Source organism: Tamandua tetradactyla, chromosome 16 (genome assembly GCF_023851605.1).
Source record: "Tamandua tetradactyla isolate mTamTet1 chromosome 16, mTamTet1.pri, whole genome shotgun sequence".
In the NCBI taxonomy this organism is placed as follows: Eukaryota; Metazoa; Chordata; class Mammalia; order Pilosa; family Myrmecophagidae; genus Tamandua; species Tamandua tetradactyla.
The window spans coordinates 74,270,027-74,283,536 of NC_135342.1; the positions used below are offsets into that span (position 1 = coordinate 74,270,027).

Sequence of the window (13,510 nt, forward strand, 5' to 3'; positions counted from 1 at the left end):
CTTTATATTTTACCTTTGGGTTAGCAAACCAGTAAAAATGCCAACTGACAAGCACTTCACATAAACATTTCTTTCTAAATGAGCTTCCTTGTTAGGGGGAAAGGAAAAAAAAAGTCTTCCAGGCTAAGGAGCACTATAGCTTACAGACAGAGAATTCTAGCATGCATACTCTGACTCTTTAGTGCAAAAATAATATGACAAAAAAATAAAATAAAATAAGGGAATACGAATTTTGAGAGAATTTTTTTTAAAAAATTAGAGGTGCATTAAAGAAATGTTCTTACATTTTTATCAATGCATCTTCACACTTGAATGTTCACAAAAGTCACAGCTTTGTAAGAGGCTTCTTAAGGGCTGGCATTAACAAAATACATACATATATATTCATGCACATAGATATATATGCACTGACATTGCCTCCACTGCACAAACTTCACTGTTATATTTTTTGAAATATTTATTTTATGAGCAAAACGCCAAAGTCAGTTTTTACAGTTTAGCATAATGATACCAAACTTTGATTATAAATTATAAGTTACTTCATTGCAGCTTGCAAAAGAAAAATAAAAAAAAAAGCTCAACTTGAAACCACACAATGACCTGGTCCCAATTAAATTTTAAAGAAATAGTAAAAAGATGCATTCTCGGAATAACTGCATCCTCAATAACTCTGCAAATAACTCCTGACGAATCTACAATGAAATCACACACCAGGATCTCGTCTTTCCTAAAGTGAAAATGTGATCGGTTAAACGTACCAAGCATCAGAAGGTACCTTTTTAATGGGGAAAGAAATGACGCTGGAGAGGATGGGGGAAGGCGAATGACACTGTAAAATGCTGAGTTGTCTCTGTCAACTTGCAGAAACTCCATACCCCTCCACCACCCAGCCCCTCACCAATGCCTTAGAGAACACAAACTTCTCCACACAAGCTTGTAATTACTAATATCAGACAACTCAAATAAAATAGTAGTAAAAAATAAAAACAAGTCCTTCCTCGGGATTTCTTTTCTCTGTGGAATAGGGTGATATTTTACCCAACCTCTGTAAAAGCCTTGGGCTCTGGATGAATGAGTGAAACCTTCTGTCCTCAGGCAGGGTCAAAGTTGTAGCTTGTATTTTTTTTCTGAGTCGAGGCCCAAGCTCTCTAACTCAAATCCTACCAGTTCAGTGTTGGAGTTGGGCATGAATGGCCTGCAAATCTATAGGGAAGCTGTACAGTCCAGACCATGTGCTATTTAAGAGCTCCGTCCTTTCTCCCCTTTTAGCCTAGGATCTATTCAGAATACTACTAAGCAAGCAAAGATCAAACAGAGATAACATTCTAAATAATTAGGGTCCCCAAACTGCCTTCATCATATCAGTTCAGATCATGAAAAGCAGAATGCTTAGAACGCACTGTATTTTCACCAGAAACTTTACCACCACCAACTAAGCCAGGCTTTGCAGGCTGCAGTTATGAAAGCTCTGTCTCCACTGGATCAGGAGAAGTGGGTGGAAAGGTGGTGAGTTCAGGAGAAGAACACGATTCCAACTGGACTCGAATGCATAGTCAACCTGCAGATGGTTGCTGGAGGGGTAGAGCAGCTGGGAGTACCCAGCCTGGGCAGCGCAGCAACTGTGGCTTACAGAAATCCTGTCCTCATCACAAACTCTCTCCCCTTCTCTGCGAAGGTGAACCCAGACTCAGACCCCCAACGTACCCGCCAATGTCTATGCTAGCGCACGCTCTTTGTACTTTTGTTCTACTATGCAAGGGTGGGAAACTGCTTCTGGACTTTAAAAGGAGAAAAAAAAAGATGACAAATAAAAAATTAAAAACTTGGGAAAACCACTAACAAATAAACAAAACAGCCTCTGAGCATCATCAGGGTAGAACTTCAAGTATATGCTACCCACTGGAGCAAGGAACCAGAAAGCAGTTCTTAGCTTGGGTCAAAAAAGGTGAAGGAATTCCTGCTCTCCCTTGTCTACCCTCGCTGCTGAGAGTAGATGCCAAGCATCCTTTTCAGGGGGTTCACACGACCTCCTAAGATACAGTGTCTGATTGCAAACACTGTTAAACATATATGTATCATATGAGGTTTAAAAAAGATTCTGATCTCAACATTTAAAAAAAAGAGCAGAGGAGGAAAAGAACAGAAAAAAGAGTAAATCTATTCTCCGTTTCAAAATTCTCAGCTGAGTATAACACCCTCACGTTAGCGCCCCCATTACATATATATCAGGAATGAACCTTCTTTTAAGATACAAACAAGCCAAGCCCTAGGCACATCACAGCAGTAGAGTCTCAGCCCTTTAATTAACCATCAGTAACAAAAGGTCTCTATTTTGATTAACTTGGTGCAGAGGGGGGAAGCGAATCCTGGCTTTCGAATTCCTTTAAATAATTACAGAACTCCAATTCCACTGAGTGCCTGGCAGCAGGCAGGAGCCAGAGAGGAAGAGAAGAAATTTTGCCTGTAGAACCCAATTTAAAGGAGGAGTGACTTGCAGGTCACGTTCTCAGAGCATTTCAGATCAATTCAATTCTCACCTCCACCGCCTACCTGCTAGCAAATGAACTTACTGTGCTTTTCAATAGACTAAAATGACTAAAAATAAATCATCCCTTGATGCATATCAATTGCCATGTTGCTAGATGATGCTTGCTGAGGGAAAAGAGGAAAACACAACCTGTTCTCCCTTTCTCTCTTTTACTGACTTTACCACAGGTCATTCTCACCTCATTGGTGATTAAGTTGTAGGATGCGCCCCCTTGGATTGTTAATTAGGTGTTAATATCTTCTAGCAACCTACACGTGAGGTCACAGCTGAGCACTGTTGCTCCCGTGGCAATACCTGTTATTCCCAAGGATATTTTGATTTTCCCATTCAACACCTGGAATTACTTCCTGTCCCAGAGTTTGGTACTAGCTTTCATCTGAAATTATATACCTGCTAATAGCTTTATTATATTTTTGTAAAAGCTGGAGAGAGACACACACTGAATTTTCTCACTGGCTCACCCTTATCCTAGTCATTTTCCAAATACTGCAAAAGTAGGATCATTCCTGCTCCCTCCCCCACCTCCCCCCCAAAAAAAGAAAGAAAAGAAAAAAAAAAACCTTGCTGCTTAGTTCATTTATTGCTGATAATTTCATTAGGTGCCAGGAAAAAAAAAATGCAGATACAAAACAGCAACATTACAGTAATTTCTGGATTGAGGAAATAAAAGACTCAGCAAATGGCAGGTGAAGCGAGTTTAAACACTGGCATCTGCGAAAGCAGCAGTAAATCTGAGTTCTTGGCAGATGACCGAATGTGTGCTTTGATAATGAAAGTTCTTCAAAGAAGCATCGTTAGAAGTAATGAGGACCGCACGTTTGCAGAAAGCCCTCGTTTCTTTTTCTCAAAATGCTTGATGTTTCTTTCTTTAAACCAGCCCCTTCAATAGCATCCCAGAGAGTTGATTGAAAATAATATGCGTTCATATAGCACCATTAGACTGGTTACCCTGCAAAGGCTTTAATATAATTAATTGATTAAACAAGCTCAGGAGAGGGCCAGTGCCGGCAGAAAGAAAATCACCACGTATGAAAGGGGAGCCTGGTGGGTGGTTAGGCGGGGCGTTAAATCTAAATAAACAAACAACAACCAACAAGAACCAATTAGGTGGGGTGAGTCTGAATAATAAAATACTTTAAACAGAATTTCCCCCTTATTTTCTCAGTGCCAACAGATACAGTGATGTTATTTGCTTGAAACTTCCGATGGATTGCTCCATGCTGGGATCTGCGTGCAGGACCTGCATTATACTCCTTGCTGTCTTGGGGTAATGGGGAATTTACTCTAAAACAAAACAAACAAAAAAAATGAGTCTTTAGAAGCCTGCAGTGAAGACAGAGGCAAGGCCAGCCATTGTTCTAATGTGGCTTTTTCATACACAGCATCAAGAAACCAGAACTTACAGTCTATTTTCACATGTCCTTTGCATGGGAACACCTGATTCACCATTTCTGATAAAGTATTTGATGGACTCTGCAAGGAAAGTATGGTTAGGACATCTTTAATTTTATACTTGAACTAAACAGCTACACACTCTGGGCAACAGGGAAGGGGAAGAGCTACACAAAACAGAAGCAATATTTCTGAGTACTTTTACTGGAGTTTGTATTTTGTTTTTGTTTGGTGTTACCCCAGTTCAGGAAATAATAAAGGCTCCTTTGTTTTTGACAACTTTTTTGAATTTATATCATTGGTACAGTCAGGATAAAGCATGTCCATTCAGGTCATTGTAAGAGTAGGAAAAAAATTGATGGGTACTGAGAACCCAGGAAATGATGTTTATGCAAGTTCCATCAGCTTCTCCCACAGGTGACAAAAACGGGCTCTCCCCATGTCTTTATCCCACCTGGCCTGCCCGGAGGCAGCTCTGTAAGGCTTGGTTGCATCTGGATGTGTCTTAGCCAGTGTCAGGAACATCTGAAATGGGCAGACAATAGACATGAGCTGGCTAAGTTCCACTATCAGGTTCGGGATCAGAGTTTCAGCACTTAAGAGGAAAGAGTGTGTTTTGAAGGTCTACTTTCATCCTTAGCATTAGGGTCAGGCAACGTCATTAGTTGTCTTCCCCAGAAGTGATGCTGATGTTACATCTTTATGCAGTGACGGCAAGGTAGAAAAGTTTTACACCAAATAGCCAGATTGGGAGAAAGCTGCACAAGCATGTGAGATTATCATCTATGTCAATCTTCATGTTAGAAGACCTTTCTTGAAAATACACAGCCTTGGTAAACCATGCATTTAGGTTGATTCATGTTCCTTAAGCTGCAACATGTTCTAATAAAAGATGTTAGGCAGGGTCAAGGGATGCTACATATATGGAGAATTTTTATCTTTTTGCAACACCACTTGGTATGAATATTTTGTAAGATGCCCAAGAATCACAATATAATCTAAACTGTAATTGTGAGAAGAAGCAAAAGATAACTAAATAGAAGAAACAAAAGATAATTAAATGGCTCACCAAATGGCTTCTGATTTAATTTTCATACTGTAGTCTAGAGAATTGCCAGAAATAAGCCACAAAGTTGTACATGGTTGAAATTAGCAAGAGAGCCCAAAGCTAGCAGTTCACCATTTTTGGCTTCCACTACTGAAATCCCTTAACCAAAGTGACTTTCTGAAAATAAACTAAATAAATCTCCCAAGAGTATCAAGTATTGAACATTTCTCATATCAGCTTATAATATCTAATATCGCAGAGAAACTTCAAGGAATTGTCCTCTTCTTCCCCAAATTCCCCATCTGACCAAATGCCTTTCTCTTCCTTGCTCTCACCTGTCAATCACATTCACAGCTGAAATTTGATTTCTCTCTCACCAGTAACCCTCTATGAAATACTACCGGGGGGGGGGGGGGGTCAGGATGGAGTGAACCTTGCCTCCAAAGTTCATTAACTCTTTGCCCAAAAATGGATGGCTTTCAGTGTAACAAAATCTGCCAGCAGGTTTACATCATCATATTTAATAGACGGTCTTCAAACAGCAATTATAAAGATAAGGATAAGAAAGAAATAAAGTAAAGGAGCTGCATGCACTCACACACATACAAATTAACCCCGAAGGTATACACTGAGTTAACATCCATGTATGGGAAGTATTAAAGAAAATGTTAATTTTGTGTAAGGTTAGGAAGGAAATCATGTTAAATATTCACAATCCAGTTATCCACAGAAAGACCCCCATCACAGCAGCTTGTAGAAATAAGTAATCAGATACCACATTTGAAGAGTGGGAAAAAGTGGAGCTGTGTTTTCCAACACTCTCAATTCACTGGATTCTTTGAGTGCCTTCTGTGCAGAGTAGCAATTTGACAGCGTGACTTTTGCCCCCCCTCAGTTTCTTTCGAAACCAATAAAGGTATTTCATGCAAATTTCCCAGCAAGCAAAAAACTTTAATAAACAAAAATCAAACTTCGTTCCATTAGCCAATAAAGAGGTAACAAGAACACACAAAACTGTGGCACTAAATAATTATGGGTATAAGACTGTTGGCCCAGCTCTCCAAACCAAGTGGATTCATAATTAAATTCACACTGGGATATCTGTAATTGAAAACCCATTTAAATAGCTTAATTTCATTTTTTTTGGTGGATGAAAATCAGATTTCTGCCTCCCACCTGTCTCCTCCCCTTCCCTCCTGTCTACAATTTCAGCAAGGAGTGGCTCCCCAGTCCCATTTGGGGGAACCTGAGGGGTGTACAGTGCTTTGAAAGGATACTAACTGTTCCAAATGTGACCATGGAGTGGATTATGAGAGACTGTTAAATTGGTTGCACTGATTCTCTCAGAATTTCTGACATTCAAGCAGGACCAGCTCTCTAAGTGTCAATACTTCATATCAACTAAGGCTGAACATCTGAGATCTATTCAAACTGGACGAGTTACTCTGTGCCCCACTCATTTGAAAGGAAATAAATGCATGCTGGTTCTCACCAACGTTGCTTACAACCCCCCTCTTCAGCACCTAGTATCACATTTATGTCATATGTGCGACCCATGTACTAAAACTACCAAATCAGGAGCTTTTCGAACCTTAAGAATTAGCAGCATTCCTGATGTGCTCGCTTGCTTGCTTTTCCCCCCTTGCATGGAAAACTCACTAAAACAAGCACATGCAAATCAAAAATCAAGATGTACCTCTTTGACTTCAGGCAACAGGATTTCTCACATCACTGATGCAGAGGATTCCCTTGGGTACCTGATTTAGTAAATATATTAAAATAAACAAAGGGTAATTAATAACCACGAAGAGGGTATCTAGGACAATATGTTAAAGGCAGCCTAACTATCTACTAAAAGGCAGAATTTAAGTAGAAGAAGGGTTCTTCAATTCTGTTTGCTTTTGCATCCCTGCTCAACCCTGCTGGGGGAGGAGGGTCTCAGGGAAGAGAATGGTGTGGAATGCAAGCTAGCTCCCTATTGAAACTTCTGCCCCTCCACCAGGGAGGCTGAGATGGGGACAAACCCCTGGTTCAGCTCTGAGGCTTTCCTGGGTTTAAAAGGAAACGAGTGGTTCTGGTCATGGTGGGGGATTAGAATTGTCTCTGATTGGCATTTCCCAAGTGTTCACAGGCCGCTCCCTGCACAGAGAACACAGTCAGTTCAGCTCTCCTTAGCAGTTTAGAGCACCTTTTCTTCCATCTCCCCCCTCCTCGACTGCTCTGGTCTGCCCTATGACATTGCTGACCTTAATTGCAAAGGTTCTCTTAACAAATAGAACCATTTAGATACCACCCCTTTATTTATTAACTTCCTCTCAGTTTAAATTAGCGACAGGGAGTGCTTAGGACGGTGATATGAAAATGAGGTTGCTTATGAACAACAACAAAAAACTATTTCTACTTCACAGTGAATCACAAAGCACAGTAATTCAAAGTAGTTAGCTTTCTATGGTTCAAAAATCCCTTATTGCTATTAGCTGTACTAATATAAGTGGCAAAATAATTATCATTTACTGTACAGAGTCCAATATTTTCCAGACAGCAGTTTAATAACAAAGCAGACCTGTCATTTCTCCCTGTAGTTAGTCACACTATACAAGTTCAGACTGTCAAAATATATTTAAAATCTAATTTAAGCAATTCAACATGGTTACAGTAAATCTGTGTACAATAACGGCGATAAACTAGTGAGCCAATCTAATGTTTTTCCAACATGGACCTCCAGTTATTTTTCTTTAATCCTCCACATTTTAACATAGATTATCTTACAATGGATAAGAACAAAGACCATATTCATGCACCTGAAATCAGTAGCCTGCTGTAATTGAACATAGAATCTTTCTTTACTTAAATTTTTATTTTGTTACCCTTTCTTTTTTCAGATGCCCTTTATCTGTATGGTACAAGTATTCTCAAAACACTCAGATAAACAAATTTGTACCTTTGTGTATGTTGGAAGTGCCCTAGACACATGTACTTTCGTTCACGTAGCATAGCTTATTTTTAAAACATTAAGGTAGAAACTACTCTTCTTCATGTATCAGTGTATGTCAATCTCTTGCCAAATATATAATCTCTGTGCTACAATAGAAGCAAGAAACGCATTGAAAAGATTAACCTGCATGTGTATCAGTAATATCAATTGCTTTCAATTTGAAGCTCAGATGTTTAATGTTAAAAAAAAAATCTCAAATAAGATTACTTTTTTAACCTTTCGAGACAACAAATTCTTCTAGAAACTCGAGTGAATAGAGTTTAAGAGCTTAAAAGATAGAGGACAGAACATTTTCCTAATTCCTTTGGGTGCTACAACATACGTTCAGCTTCTGCAAAGGATATGTCATGAGCTCATATACTTGTGCAGCATTTTTCAATTTTAGAAAAATATTACGAAGCAATAATTGGACATAGGCCTTGCAAAATGTCCCTTCTGCCTTCCTGACCAATTCATTGATAGGCTCCATTATTTTTGGAGAAAAAGAATCAGGCCTCATTAAATGTGATATTTGGCATCTTGCCTGAAATCTCATAAAGTAGATGTCCTTTTTAGATCATTGGTGTCATTTTCTTCAAGATGACCTCTACTCTCTGGCCACCTGGTGAACCCTTTTCTGTTATTAATGCATTTCTTTTCAAAAGTGGGTAGAGAGTTTCTGTTTGCATACCCTACATAGAGTCTGAAAACATAGCAGTTGCTCTGTTCTCATCACCTTCCCCCAGACCAGACGGTGGGCCAAGGGAGTCCTGCATGGGAGCAAGAGAAGAGATTTCTGAGCTGGACCATGAAGGTGGCATCTAAGCCAGACATCTGACAACACAGAGCCTCTCGCACTTGGCTCTGTTTACTTAGCACCGAAACAGTATTTTTTAAAATAGCTTGGGGTATTCCACGCACTGATATTCCAGGGAAGATTAAAAAGGGCTCACTGCCCACACAGTGCAGAGAACTGACATGGATGGGGTATTCTGCAAATGTGTTGCAAGTTGTCAGCATGTGTTTCCCTGCTGTCCCGAGTCACTGAAAATCTGGTCAAGAGGGTTTACCTGTCTTTTATATGGTAAGAATATTCTAAAACAGATGTTTGAGCCAAGGTTCTGCTCCTGCCTTCCGAAGTACAGAGTAAAATGATTACCTCGGCACCTGTGATCATTTTTATTTCATAAGGTAGAAACTGCAGATTTATCTTTTAATAGCTTTCCCCCTCTACGATGTGTTACTTTAAAGGGTTCTACCAAAAGGAAAAAAGCCAGATGAAAGAATATGTTGAATTCACTGCCTGAAAATAGAAAGGCACAAATGTCATCTTTTAACACAGTTAATCTTAGAATGATCACTACTACAGAATTTTCTCCCCATTCTATCAAAACTGATATTTTTTATATGACAAGCTGTGCTCATTGTTTTAGTTTCAACATATTCATCTTTGCATTAGTGAATCCCTCCCAAAGAGGAAAAAGCAGGAGATTTATTTAAGAAGGTGCCAAGGAATCCCTCCATAGCCAACAATCTCAAATCTGGATATCCCTAAAAGAAAAGGGCCTCCAGCTAACAGTTCCTCTCTGAAATTTGTCATTTTAAAACTTGTACTCTTGAAACAGTTCTTAAGAGCCTGGAATTTGTCAGGAACTGCTTTAAATTCTGAGAATTATAAGCAAGACCCTCATCCTGGTGCTTTTGGGAAATCCTAATAAGTTTGATGGACTGGCTTTGTTTTACAGCGAGCATCAAACTATACCACAAAACCTCAAACAGTTTTGGGGTGGGGTCCCAGGGGAAAGGGCAGGGCCCAACACCGCTGGCTCCCTCTATGCGTCCCCCAGGAGCACTGCCCAGCCGGCGATTTTGCTGTCCCCAGGAGCTCCAGCCTGGCCAGGGCAGTCCTCTTGGAAAACTTAAACCAAATTCCAGTACAGATCCGAGCACCCCTTGGGGGCAGGGGATCTGGTGGGCGCAAGACCCAGGGGTGTACCGAGTGTGGCCTTGTTAGCGCTTCCAGGTGTCCAGCCGGGTTTGGAGCCTTCTGCCGGGAGCTGTGGTGCCAGCCTTCTGGGACCGCCTCCTTTGGCTCAACCTGGCCTGGGACTGTGGGCGGAATACGCAGGCATTTCCTCTGGCCGCGCCTGCCTAGCCTGCTTCCTTGGTCTGGGCCTCCTGTCCATCTGTAACTGGGCACACCTGCCCGAGGATTGCCAGGGGACCCCCAAGTCCACTGATGCCCTGGGGTGACTGGGTCCAGCAAATCAGGTGTGTCTATAGGGCAGGGGATGGGGGTGGGGTGGTGGGCCGTAGATGTGTAGTTGGTGGCCTGATGTATGCATGGAAACTAGATGCCGGCCAGCTCAGCATCCTCCCTGCCTTCCTCTTATTCTTCATTCCAGGCTTCCAGATCCCTGCCACCAGCAGCTCCAAACAGGGTGAAACATTCCCAATGTTTCCCAGCTCTTCAGCCAGTACAGACCCCCGAGCTCTGTCCCTCCCTCTACATTTGTCTACTTAAAGGAGAGCTCTTAAACTGGTGCAGTGGTGACGTCTTTGGTCCAAGGCTTCAACTTCAGGGACTGGCTACCTTCTAAGTGAGGTCAGCTACCTCTGAGTCTCTCTGATGGCCCTGAGTGACCAGGCATGGGGCGGGGGGGGCTGAAAATTACAGGCAGGACACAGGGATGGGAGAGGGCTCAGGTGTGCAGGGGCTGAAGCCAGGCCCTAAATACCTCACTTTTTTTTTGACAGAAATCCCTAAAAGCTCAGGTTCAGATAGGATCTTGTCAATCGCCTGTCACTAGATTCTTCCTGGTTGGGAAGTGGGGGTCCCAGGAGCCACCTGGAGTTGATGTTGGTGATTAGGGTCATAAACCAAGGGTGATCTCTGCTAGTAATGCTTCCCCCGGCCCCCTGTACTCTGTTCTGCTGGATGGAGTTGAGGAAGGCCTGCTCTCCGGGGATCCTCAGGCCTGCTCTCCAGGGACCCCTGGAGAACCCCCAAAGGAGTCAGAAACCCAATTCTACAGGCCTTTGGAAGTAGGTTAGGTCATGTAGAACCAGGACAAATTTTGGTTGTAAAGGAGGAATCCACACCCCCTAACTCTATTTTTTCTTGCCTAGGCCCCCTTCCCAGTCATTCTGGCCAGGGGGCTCTCAGAAGAGCAGGTTTTCAGTGCCCCCAGCCCAGTACCATAAGGTTTGGTGGCCTTCCCAGTTCTCCTCCAGGAGGAACTAACCAAAGGGAAAACTGTTCTTTGGAATCTTAGCTTGGAAAGAAGCAAGGCTGGTGATCAGAATCATTAGAATACGGAAACTCAGAACCAAAAACCCCTGTTAAGGTGCCCACACCCAGGCCAGGGCTGGGGGTGGCTGGGGGTTGGGGGGGATACAGGAGAAATATCTCACTGTTTCCTCCTCCCCCTTCCTTTTCCCAAACCTCCAAAGACACCCCTCCCTCACCCTTCCTTCTTGAATTAATGCCTCGTTCTAATCGTAACTAAAGATCCAAGATGAATCTGTGGGGAAGGGAGGAATGTGATTTTGCAATCCGCAGTCCTAATTATAGGGGAAAAATTGTTATTTAACAAAAAGGCAGGAAAAGAAAATGAATTTTGTTGACGAGAGAAGTGCTCGATAGATTATTCTTTGTGATTGGGGTAAGGAACTGTGAATTCCAATCACAGCATCACTGTGGAAGACATATTTTGTGAGTTCCCGGGTTTAAGGCTAATATTCTTAAAACTGTCCAACTCGGATGAGAATTTCTATAAAAATCTGGTTTCCATGTGCCGTTGGTGTGCTCTTTCTCAGTCTTGTCGTACCAAGCAAACTTATGGAAAATACACAGACAAAAGGCCTTTACAATTAGACAATAATAATAATAATAATAATAAAGGACAACTGTTGTGATACTATAAACCTACTTTGGTGACTTTAGAAATATTGGCATAATACCTCTGGCCCAAAATGTCGCTGTCAAACCACAGTTGGATGCATTTATAAGTGCTCAAAAATTAACCCATTAACAGTTTCTTCAAATCTCTAAATCTGAGCTTGTTCCCTAAAATTGTTTTCATAAAGAAAACCATCATGAGCATATTTTAGACAAGGAGCCAACAGTCTGACTCTGCCAGTGAGCAGGCGAAATCCAGACTGGCACTTAGGACCCTCCCTGGGACTGGCGTCCCCCACCTTGCCTGTGAAGCCCTCCTCTGCGCTGCTCCTGCTTTTCTCCGCCTCTCCTCCTACAGCTGGTGCGGGGGCCCAGGAGAACAGGTGCCGACCTGTCTTTGCGCAGAGTAACTCAGCATGTTTTGTTTTCTGTTTTGTCCCTCCCTAAAGGGTAAACATGCTCCCACATGGTTGTAGGGCTGTACTTCTCTATGTCCCAGCAACCATGCAGCAACTCCGCAGACTGGCATGCCCTCACCCTGTCACTACGCCACCTAGGGAACAAAGCTAGACCAGGTGAAAGGGCTAGACTGAGCTGGTTTGTTAGCGGGCTGGGGTGGGGAGAATTCCCCTTTGGGGAGGCTGTTTGATGTCTGGATTTGGAGATTTCTATCAAAAGTGAGAAAAACAGTGGTACCGGAAGATGGAGCTTGGCTTTGAAACAAACGCACAAACCAACCAGCAACCCCAATTCTGGCGGCTGGACCCCGGGCCACCACTCTTGGGGTGGCCGTATGCCCTACTGTGGACCTGGCATATCTCATTTTAGTATTAGGAAGGGCTAAGAGGAATGACAGACTTTAGAGTTTCTCGTATTTTCCTTAAAAACAAGGAGATCGCAGACCCCAAATTATTCTCTCAGGATCTCAAGAATAATGAGACATGGTGAAACATATAGCCTATCACTGTCGAGAAAACAGCCCCCAAAAACTAAGTTTGTTTTTTTTTTTTCCAAAGGAAGGAACAGAACTCTTTATAAAAAAAATCAAGTGAAAGTGAATGGCTGTGGAGAGCCTTGCAAATCAGCAATCCAAAGCTGGAGAGTCTGACTTCCTGTCCCCTCTGATTTGCATGCTTACATGAGAGGTAAGGCCACAGCTTGGTTGTGATTTTTATTGGCACGGAAATCAGATGGCTGGAGGTTGCTACTCATGCATCTGAGTCTTCCAACCTATCTCAATCTTTAACTCCCGGCAGGCACAAAATAGAGAAACCTGCGTGGGAAGCAGACGCTTACCTATACTGACAGGCCCAGCATACGAGAGGAGTGCATCCGTTAAGCTAAGCGTGTGTGGATGCGAAAGTGAGCTGGTCTAAAACAAAACAACAGTGACGACAAAAGCCTCCCTATGTCCTCAAGGACCTCTGTATGTCAGGCACAACTTCAATTATTTGGGAAAGGAAGTGCTGGGACTGCAGCTAGCCAGCCGTGTGCCAGCTGTGGGGTGGTCACTGCTCCTAGCAGGAAAGCTGGTGGCTGTGGCAAGGGGCCGTTCTGTTTAAAGGTATAAGTATCTGGAGTTGATGTTACTAAATCAAAACGACTGGAGTGAAACTATAAGGAAGAAAAGAGCAGAGCATCTGCATT

General features: G+C 42.4%; 1 long non-coding RNA gene across 1 annotated transcript in view; it reads right to left on the minus strand.

The window, feature by feature from the left end:
• Positions 1 to 3,113: 3,113 nt before the first annotated feature.
• LOC143659794 (uncharacterized) overlaps positions 3,114 to 13,510 on the minus strand; it is a 69,143-nt gene continuing 58,746 nt past the window's right edge. The window contains exons 3-4 of the long non-coding RNA XR_013163746.1: positions 6,685 to 6,745; positions 3,114 to 4,465 (exon numbers count right to left, since the gene is read on the minus strand). This is a non-coding gene — a long non-coding RNA (uncharacterized LOC143659794). The remainder of the gene's footprint in view (positions 4,466 to 6,684; positions 6,746 to 13,510) is intronic.